At 41.1% G+C, this 11,060-nt stretch overlaps 1 pseudogene; it reads left to right on the forward strand.

Annotated features, from left to right (window-relative positions):
- Nucleotides 1–743: 743 nt before the first annotated feature.
- LOC141506443 (myosin light chain 3, skeletal muscle isoform pseudogene) lies at nt 744–10,779 on the forward strand (annotated as a pseudogene).
- The last annotated feature ends 281 nt before the right edge of the window (nt 10,780–11,060 follow it).

Genomic DNA, 11,060 nt, shown 5'->3' on the forward strand with positions numbered 1-11,060 from the left:
CCAAAACCCTATGGAATAGTCAAAATACAGGATCAGTATTCAAAAAGAACGTGGAAGGGGGGAGGGAAGGAAGAGTGGGAGAATAATTTGCAACACAAAATCTTACAAAAATGAATGTTGAAGACTATCTTTACATGTAATTTAAAAAATACTTTCAAGACAAATAGAAACATCTTGAGAAAGGCTTCCTGTTGGAGGGAGCACCTGAGCTGCACCTAAAAGGAAATAAGGGATCCCAAGATGTTTAATGTGATCCACTACCAGATAGAGAGGTGATGGCTTCAGAGAGCAGACTGAAACAATTTAGGGAGAACTTGGTTAATGTGGAATTTTGCTTTGCTTTACTATAAATATTTGTAATGGGCTTTATTGTTCTTTTTTCTCAGTGAGGGGGGAAAGGAGATGGGAAGGAGAGAATTCAGAACTAAAATAAAAGTGAATATAAAAAATATTTTGAAGAGATCATTTACTTTGCCATTACATGGCAAGTATATGCATCTATTAGGATACAGAGACACTGTTTCTGTGGACAGGTCCTCCCCTCCTTATCACATAGAAACATCATCAGATTAGGATATGGTCCAGGATGTGGTGGTCTTCAGAAATTTACCAAGTCTGAGAGGTTCTAACTGCCCATACCAAGAATTTAATTTTTTTAGACCTTTAGATGACCAGAAAGCTGAATTATGGAGCCAATCTCAGGGACAGCTTTGTCTGCTTTTAGAGAAAATAAATCCCCAAAGATGGGGAAAGGAGAGTACTGGGAGAATGTTGCTGAGGGGGAGAAAGAAGTTGTTACAGGAATTCTGATAAATGTAAGTCCTATCACATGTGGATATGATAGATCTCTCAATCAATCAACAAGCATTTTTAAAGGTCAGGCATTGCTTTTACAATTATTGAAAGGTGATGTGGAAGAGGGATTAGGCTCTTTTTGTTCAATGGTTCCACTGCACATGGAATGAGGAACAAAGGAAAAAAGATTTAGGATTGATGTAAAGAAAAACTTCCTTACAATTAGAAAGTAGGAAAGTAGAATGGGTTCCCAGAACTGTTCAGGCAAAGGCTGAATGATTACTTGTGGGAACCTGGTAGAGGGGTTTCTGGTTCTGATGTGTGTCAGTTGGAGTAGAAAGCTCCTGAGACCTGTTCCAGCTTTATAGTTCTGCATCCTCCTGAAATGGCCAAGCTGTCCTCTCTGCCCAGAATGCTTTCATCTTTACTTCTCCTCTATCTCTTAAAATCCCTGCTCCAAAAGCCCCCAAGGAAATCTTCCCCAACTCCTGTCATTAGTGCCCTGTCCTTCAAATGAGCCTGCACTCATTCACTTATCTGTGTGCATGATCTAGGTTCTCCCTTCGTTCTGGCCCCTGCTTCATCACCTCAACCCCCATGTGCTCTGTTTAAGGGCAGAGATTGCTTCATTTCTTACTTCGGTGTCCCATGTACCCCAAACATGTCATGAATATAATGGGCACTCTTAATATGTGTTGAATTCAACTGAATGATGATGTCTTTGACTTGTTGCTGGAAAGTTTCCTCCTTTAATTAAAAAAGAAATCCCATTTTTTTTTTTACTAAAGCAACTCAATGGTCAAACCAGGCAATACAATACAAGTGATGTGTGCTTGTTCAAGGAAAACTGTAAAAGAAGAAAATGAAGAAGACAAAGAAGAAGGAGAAGGGGAAGGGGTGGAAGGGGAAAGGGAAGAAGGGGAAGGGAGGGAAAGGAGAAGAAGAAACAGGGACAGGGAAGGAGGAGGAGAAGGAGAAGCAAGAAATAGAAGAAGAAAGATGGAAAGAAGAAAAAGAAAGGAGGAGAAAAGAAGAAAGATATTCCAAATGGACAGTGCCTTTTAATTGCATTGCAGGTGAGCAGAGAAAGGACTCAGGCTAAAAGGATCAAGCAGTAATAGAAATTGTTGGGTGAGATCATTTCTTTCTCAACTTCTCAGCTAGAAAACACCTAAGAATTTGTATATGAAAAGCTCTGAGAGGGGACTTCCAGGATTGGAAAACTGAGGATTCTAAGGATGGTGGTTTTGAAGAAAACTGCTCTTGGGTGAATGCTAGGAAGTTTGGGAATCAAGATAAAGGTATAGTCTGGATATGGATTAGAAGGAGGGGACCACATAGACTACTAGTGCCAGATTGAGAGAAAGTGGCACTGAAAGAACAAGGAAACTTTGACTAGTTACTGGATCTACAGAAACTAAAGAAGGAGGTGAAGAAAAGAATGTCATTCCATTCATGTTACAGGGACCTTTTAATTTGACTGCGAGAAATTCATCTGAATTCTTAGGTTGTTTATAATCTTCCTATTTTGGTTTATGATCTTCTGGTTTATAATCTTCCTATTTTGATAAAGGACTTGGAGCCTGATCCTTCCTCTAGTCTTCATTTACCACTGATAAACCTTTTCTCTATTTATTGCTTTGGAAGTTTATTGCTTTCAAGGGCATGGAGAATCCTCAAAGAGGAATGAGTTATATTCTGACATGTCCAAGAGAGATGTTGATTAGAGCAAGGAACTGTAGAGATTATTATTAGTAAGAAAACCTAAAGATTAAACCCACCTAATTGTTAGTAAAATGTGAACTGTTTGATAGCAAGAATTGTTTCATTTTTAGGGGGCAGCTAGGTGGCACACTGGATAGAGCACTGGCCCTGAAGTCAGGAGGATCTGAGTTTAAATCTGGCCTCGGATACTTAATAATTACCTAGCAGTGTGACCCTGAACAAGTCACTTAACCCCAATCCCTTGCAAAAAAAAAAAAGGAAAAAAAAGAGTTGTTTCATTTTTGTTTTTGTGTCTAATACCGTTCTAGCCACCCAATGAATATTTGATATATGCTTGTTGAATTGACTGAAAAAGGGCCTACTGACTTGAGTTATATATGTGATTTAAAAAATTCTATTCATTCATTCATTCATTCATTTTTTTCTGTTCTCCCTCACTCTCTTTCTTCTTGTAGCCTCTTTCTTCCTGTCTCTCTCTGTCACACCCCCAGCTTTCTATCTCTTTATCCCTCTCTTTTTCTCTGTTTCTCTATCCCTCTCTCTGCTTCTATATCTGCATTTTTCCTGTGTCTCAGTCTCTGTTTCTCTGTCTCTCTCATTTGCTCTTATACTCTTACTTTTGGACTCTCCTCAAAAAACAAATATGAGGCTTTTCCCAAGATTAACAAGAGGGGGGCGGGGCCAAGATGGGGACAAGGTGCTCTCTGATAAAACTTGAAACTAAGGACTCTAACTAAACTTTCGAGAGACAGAACCCACAAAGGGACCCAGTGAGGCAGTTCTCCTACTCAAGGTAACCTGGAAAAGAGCAGAAAGGCTCTGTTCCCCCGGGGTTGGAGGGGCGGCCAGGTAGAGGGGTGGCCTGCCAGAGCAAAAGAACTTCAGCCTCCCTGAGGCAGCCCCAGGATGCTAGGAGCTGCAGCTCACAGCAGCGGGGGAGTCTTCTGAGCTGCACCCTGGGGAGCACCGGGCACAAAGTGGGGGAACAGCAGGGGACCTCTGCCAGAGTGAGCACGGGGAGCCCAGCCCTCAGGGCACACAGCCAGCAGCTTGGTCTTTTGGCAGCCCAGATGCAGAAACAGAAGCAGGGAGCCAGTAAGCAGGAGCCCCCAGGGCATGAGCCCACTGAGCTGAGGGAGGGGAGTGAAGAGAGAGAGAGACTGCAGAGCTCTGTCCTCTGCCTCTGGAACAGGACTCTGGAGCTCTGACAACATTCAGATCTTGATTGCAGTCTAGGCCCCCCATAGAACAGCAGGGCCCCCCCACCTCAGCCCCATGGCAGAGGGGGGTGCATATGGTCATTCACAGACCAGGAGGGAGGACAGAGCCTCACACACTGAGACCCTTGTGGGAGTGTCCCAAAAGCTCAGGAAGCACCCCAAAACCAGCCCCAGGCTGGGAAAATGAGCAAGCAGAGAAACAAGAGGAAGACCATTGAGAAATATTTTGCATATGAGCCCAAGAAGGATCAAAATACTCAGTCTGAAGATGAGGAAGCACAAGCCCCTGCATCTAAAGACTCCAAGAAAAACAGAAATTGGGTTCAGGCTATGAGAGAGCTCAAAAAAGACTGAAAATCAAATGAGGGAGTTAGAAGAAAAACTGGGAAAAGAAAGGAGAGAGATGCAGGAAAAGTATGAAAATGAAGTCAGAAGCTTAGTCAAGGAAATCCAAAAAAATGCTGAGGAAAATAGCATGTTAAAAACCAGCTTAGGTCAAATGGATAAAACAGTTCAAAAAGTTATTGAGGAGAAAAATGCCTTTAAAAGCAAAATTGGCCAGATGGAAAAAGAGATAAGAAAACTCTCTGAGGAGAACAAATCCTTCAGACAAAGAATAGAATTCAGGGAGACTGATGAATTTACCAGAAATCAGGAATCAATACTTCAAAACCAAAAAAATGAAAAATTAGAAAAAAATGTGAAATATCTCATTGAAAAAACAACTGATATGGAAAACAGACTTAGGAAAGATAATTTAAAATTATTGTAATACCTGAAAGTCATGATCAGGAAAAGAGCCTTGACATCATTTTCAAAGAATTACTACAGGAAAATTGCCCTGATATTCTAGAAGCAGAGGGCAAAATAGAAATGGAGAGAATCCACCGATCCCCCCAAGAAAGAGATCCCCCCAAAAAACCCCTAGGAATATTATAGCCAAGTTCCATAACTCCCAAGTCAAAGAGAAAATATTATAAGCAGCCAGAAGGACACAATTCAAATATTGTGGAGCTGCAGTCAGGATCACACAGGACCTAGCAGCAACTACATTGGAAGCTCGAAGGGCTTGGAATATAATATACTGGAAGGCAAAAGAGCTTAGAATGCAGCCAAGAATGAACTACCCAGCATGGCTGAATGTCTTCTTCCAGGGAAAAAGATGGACTTTTAATGAACCAGGGGAATTTCAAATGTTCCTTTTGGAATGACCAGAGCTGAACAGAAGGTTTGATCTTCAGATACAGTACTCAGGTGAAGCATGGAGATTGGAGGAGAAGGGGAAAATATGAGGGACTTAATGAGGATGAACTGCATGTATAGAAAAATGATACTGATAATATTCATATGAACCTTCTCAGTTAATAGAGCAGGTAGAGGGAGCTTTTATAGTTGAAGCACAGGAGAAAGCTGAATTCGAAGATAAAATATGGTGTAAAAATGGAGTCAATAGAAAAAAAAGGGAAATGTAATGGGAGAAAGAAAAAGGAGAGGGGGAACAGGCCAAGATATTTCACATAATAAGATTTTTTTTTTATTACAATGAGCTATTGCAATGATATGGAAGGGGGGAATGAGGGAACCTTTGCTCTCATCAGAGGTGGCTAGGAGAGGAAACAGCATATATACTCAATGGGGTACAGGCATCTGGAGTAAGAAGGGGGGGAGCAGGGGGAAGGGGTGGGGATGTGAATAAAGGAGGAGAGGATGGACCATGGGGGGAGAGTGGTCAGATATAACACATTTTCTTTTTTACTTCTTGCAAGGGGCTGGGATTGGAAGGCCTGCCCAGGACCATAGGGCCAGGTGGATTCTGGGCCTAAGGGGTGGTATGGGGGCTCAGGGCTTCTTGGCCCCAGGACCAGGGATCTGTCTGCTGCGTCACTCAGCGACCCTACAGCAGAGTAAGAGTGAAAGGAGAGAGAAAATATAGTACATGGTAGTGGAGAAATAAGAAAGGAGGGAGTTGCAATCAGCAATGGCAATGTTGGAAAAATATGGAAGTAACTTTTGCGATGGACTTACCATAAAGAATGCTATCCACCCATGACAGAGTTGTTGGTGTTCGAACAAAGACTGAAGAACATTTTTTATTATTATTATTTGGGGGAGGGTGCAGGGCAAATGAGGCTGGGTGGCCTGCCTGGGGCCACATAGCAGGATGATCTTTGGGTGTCTGAGGCCGGATTTGGACCCAGCCACCCCTACTATTATTACTATTTTATTTTGGGCCTTTTTATTTTTCTTTTGGGGTTTTGCAGGGCAGTGGGGATCCAGTGGCTTGCATGTCATATGGCTGGGTGATTTGGGTCTATGGGGCTGGATGTGGGCTTGGGTGCTTGTGGCTCCAGGGCTGGTGCTTCGTCCATTTCACCACCTGGCCATACCTACAATTATTACTATTATTTTTTTATTTTAATTTTTTCTCTCCCCTTTACTTTATCGCCCAAGCAAGTCTATATTCATGGGGGAAGGGGTATTTTGTTTACTCTTAAACAAGAATATTTTATTTATGTAAAAAAAATTTGTACAAAATGAGAATAAAAAAATAAAATTTAAAGGTTAAAAAAAAAAATTAACAAGAAATGACACCCTACCATGTATTTCATGGCACAATGGTAAATAATGACATTGCCCTTTTCAGACTTTGTTGGTGTAGCTTCTCTAGTGAAGCCTCTCTGAGCTTGGAGGTGACAGCCCATAGTTCACGCCAGTCCTCACACATTTGTGATGGCAGCTTTGTTTTCTGGTTTGGCTTTTCTTTTGGATTCTGTACCTCATACAGTCAAATTCTGTGCTTTCAAAATTAAATATGCAACTGCTAACCCTTGTTCATCTATTTGAAGGGAAATTATTCTTATTTCTCCCATAAATCATGATCACTCCCCAGTCTACAAACAGCATGAGAAGCATATGACAAACAACTCAGCAGTGCTCAAGGAGAAAACAAAAATCAATTTAAAGAGGTTCTTTGTTGATTTGGTTTGAAGCTGGGGAAGGGAGGGCTTTTGAGGAGGGTTCAGGGAATTTTATAATCATTTTCATTAAAAGAACCTTTAGCTCAAACTGCACTAGGAATATTTTCCCCCAGGGCAAAAATCAATTGAGACAAGTGTTGGGAGCAGGGATGACTTCCCCAAGATCTAGGGGTTAGACTGGGTAGATATTTGACAACAGTCTAACCCCTAGATCTTGGGGTGGGGGATTCATGGGACATGGAGTAAATGCTCACACTGATCATTTAGCACTATTTAACCAGAAGTTCTTGAGAATTCCTTCCAGCACATCTCTACCAAGATCACATCTCATTGGTAGCAAAGCTTGGATTTGAACTCAAGTCCTCCAAAACTAAATCTAATATCCCATGACTTCATTTTACAGACATGGAAACTAAGACAAAGAGAAGAAAAGTTACTTATCCTGGACTACCCAGCTAGTAGAGCTGGAATATCTACCTATCTTTAGCTATTTGAAGGTCTGTTAGCCAAATGAAAGAGGTGGGGATTAGACTTGTATGTAGAGAAACAGAGCTGGTAACTGGCAATAGAAAGGAGAAAGAGCCAGATTTGGGCTTGAGGTAAGCACAGATTTTCTCCCAAAATGTCCAGGGCCAGTGTCAGTACAAAGCAGCTTTGTTCTCCCTTATTGAAGGCTCCTAATTAAATAAAGTTGCATCACCCACCTATATTTCAGAGGGGATGGATGTTTGACTCAATGACTGCTGAGGTCCCTTCCAATGCTAAGATTCTCCTCAAACCATGAGGATGTATCAGAGAAGGACTTCAGAGAAAAAAAACAGGCAGGAACTTCTTAAATCATCAAAAGAGAAATAAGACTAGAAACAAGAAGTCCAGGCTGAAAAAGTAGAAGTAGGGATGAAGGAACAGATAACAGATACATGCCATAAGTATAATTATTTTAGGAGGGGGAGCCATGTGATTCTTACCCTTCCAGGGTTGGAAATCCCCTGAGAACCCACAGTGATGGGAACTCAGGGGCATAGTCTGGGTGAGGTATTGTTAGCCTAAGGGCAGAGGTTATATCATGGCATAGCTAAATATGGAGCTTCTATGTGAGGATGGTTGGGGAGAAAGCATCCTCTTTATTGGTGCCCTTAAACAAAGGTCCTCTAAGCCCCATGAGAGGACCCTGCCTTCATGTAAGCAACTAAATTTATTTGTTTCTTTAGCACTGTTCTTTAATGAATTCCAGGCACTTCACAAAAATTGGACACAGCAGGTTAAGAAAGTAAGCCCTTGAAGTCCACCTAGCTAACAGATTTAGGGAAGTCAACTCTTCCTTATGGTTCCCTTCTACTGCTTCCTTGCAAATTTGTACTTTACCATGGAGAGGAAAAGAATTAATTCTTTACAAGGCATTGCACTTAGTCCTGGGGATAGAAATAGAAAAGAGAAGCAGAGCTTGCTTTAAGTAATTCAAAATTCTCATTGGGAGAGACAGCAGATAAGGAGAATTCAGCTACAGGAAAATTCCAGTGGCTCTTAGGATCTGGTAGGCAAAACAACATGGCAGATGGTAAGGATACTCTGAAAACCATTCAGAGGGAGTGGGGATCAGGCATATAGATGTTGCCTAACCCATAACTCCAAGGGAGAAGCTGAACAAAGGATTGGAGTGGAAGGGAGCATTGAGTTAACTCAGGCAAATGTGGAGATGGGGGAGGGAGGTGATTATCTAGGAAGTGTATGGGGTGTGTAGGGAGGACAAACACCTTCACTGTGGGGACTTACTGAACCCTTTCAGGGTTGTTAATCTGCCTTTCGCATCCACCTGTCATCCAACTCTCTCCTCTGGCTCCAAGAAGTTGTAGCATGTGCAATGGCCTCACCCCAGTAAAACCATCTTGGAAGATGGATTTAAACTAACCTTAAAGTCAAGCTTTAAATATACCAAGGTCATCCAATGCATTATGGGCCATCACCAGATGCTTAACTTTTGATTTACCACTACACTCAGATGATTCTGGAAGAGTGAGGCTGAAGACTTTTGCAACTCTGCCTCACTTAAACAAAAACCCAAAATGAATGAACAAAACCAACTGAACTGAACTTTAGAAAAAGTTACAAATTCTAAGAGGTTTCAGCTGATAGGGGAATATAATTCTTATATAGGAAACAACCTTTGCAAAATTATGGAAGTGGGAGATGGTAAATTGAGTTTGGGAAACAGCTGTGGTGGGTCAAATAGGGAAGAAGTGGGGCTGTAGGGGAGCTATATGTAGCATTCAGGGGACCAGTATCCCAGGTAGCAGCATATCCATGGAAGATGCTCTTGATGCTGAGCTTGAAGCTCTATCAGTGTAACTCAGACTAGCAAATACTACACTACAGACTGGTTATGATTGAACAAGTCCCCACAACTTCAGATGCCCATTATTTTCTGAATTACTCAAATCACCTTCTTGAGGTCCATGTCTAGGCTAGTTCTCTCAGAGCATTAGAAATGGGTGATAGCAAGAACCAGACCCTAAATTTAATTCCCAAATGCTTTAGTTAACTCTTCATTGAAGAAAACTTCTTCTGCCACGGACAGAACCTTTAAATATTCAACTTAACCTGGGAGGGGGAAGACCTCAGGTTTTCTGGCCAAAATAGAAACAGTTTCTATTTACATTTACTCTGAGCCAGTCAAGGGTTGGGCCAAGTAGGGTTGGCCTGGGACCTATTGTTGATCAATGATGCAGAGAAGGCAGTGATGAAAGCTGGCCTCAATAATTGTCCCATCCATATGCCCTGGCACCAACAGTGCATTATTACAAAGCTTTGTGGGGTGGGGTGGGGAGAAAGATTTGTACATTTCTAGTTTGCATTTTGAAAGGCAACTCTTTATTGGAGTTATCAAACATGTTCTCCCTCCTAAGTGAGGCCAAGACAGACTAAAATGTAGTTCTTATCTGATTTTGATGTGTTGATGAAAGAAAGAAAGAAAGAGAGGAAGGAAGGAAAGAAGGGAATAAATAAATGAATATATATACATAAAGGATCTCTGAAGGTTTAATTGACTTTAAAAAATTACACTTTGGGGTGTATAATATACATATATATATATAGTATGTACATACATTTGTGTGTGTGTGTATATATATATATATATATATATATATATACACATATTTCTTCCTCCCTTCCTCCCTCTGTCCCTTCCTCCCTCTTCCTTTTGTGGTCCCAGTTTCTATTTAAGTTTGAGACTACTGCGTTAGAGCATTTCAAAGGGAGGATAGTGTTGACTCTACTCTATGGATTCTTATGAATTGAACATGTTGATTTATTCCAGTTACCAATTTCTGAGTAGTATCCATTTTTCACTTTGTTCTATTTTCTTTTTATATGGAGTCTTTAGTCATATTAATTCATATGGGGGGAGTCTTCCCCACCCCCAAACAAATCTTCAGTCAAGAAAAAAAGAACATTCTATACATAAATTTTAAAAAGAACCTATATGTGTATGTGGAGAAACTTTCTGGTCCCTCCAGCAGTTTGAAAACTCTTCAATAAGGCACCAGGAAAATAAGTTACTTCTAAAAGAATGAGTTTCAGAGACTCAGGAACAGGAGCAGCCCTCAGCTCACTTCACCAGCTTCTCAATATCTCCATCATGACTTTATGGAGGCTTTCCTTCTCTTTTGACAGAACTGGTGAAAGCAAGATCACATTAGGCCAAGTTCATGATGTCCTGCATGCTCTGGATACCAACCCAACCAATGCAGAGGTCAAAAGGTTCTGGGAAACCCTAGCAATGAAGAATTGAATGCCAAGAAAATTGAGTTTGAGCAGTTCCTTCCCATGATGCCAGCTATTTACAACAACAAGGACCAGGGAAGTTATGAAGACTTCATTGAGGGGCTGCATGTCTTTGACAAAGAGGGCAATGGTACAGTCATGTTTGCTGAGCTTTGTCCCATTCTAGCTATCCTGGGTGAAAAGATGAAGAGGAGGTAGAAGCCCTATTGGCAGGTCAAGAAGATTCCAATGGTTGCATCAATTATGAAGCCTTTGACAAACATATCATGTCCTTATAAATAGACCTCTCAAGAACAAATGATCTCTCCGACAACTGGAAACTAAGTCATGAACTTTGGGAACATTCATATTCAACTCTCCAGATCAGTTGACCAACAAGGCAGGAAAAAAACAAAGAAATTTGAACTATACTGAGGGCTTCCCCAATTTTTTATTTACCTTTTTAGTTTCCTTCCAAATTCTCAAGTTATATTTCTACTGCAGAAGTCAAATATTTGCAGAAGCAAACAACCTGGACAAAGTTTCTTCTGGTCTCAAGTCTAAGTTAACTCTCTTTCCA

Source organism: Macrotis lagotis, chromosome 1, assembly GCF_037893015.1.
Source record: "Macrotis lagotis isolate mMagLag1 chromosome 1, bilby.v1.9.chrom.fasta, whole genome shotgun sequence".
In the NCBI taxonomy this organism is placed as follows: domain Eukaryota; kingdom Metazoa; phylum Chordata; class Mammalia; order Peramelemorphia; family Peramelidae; genus Macrotis; species Macrotis lagotis.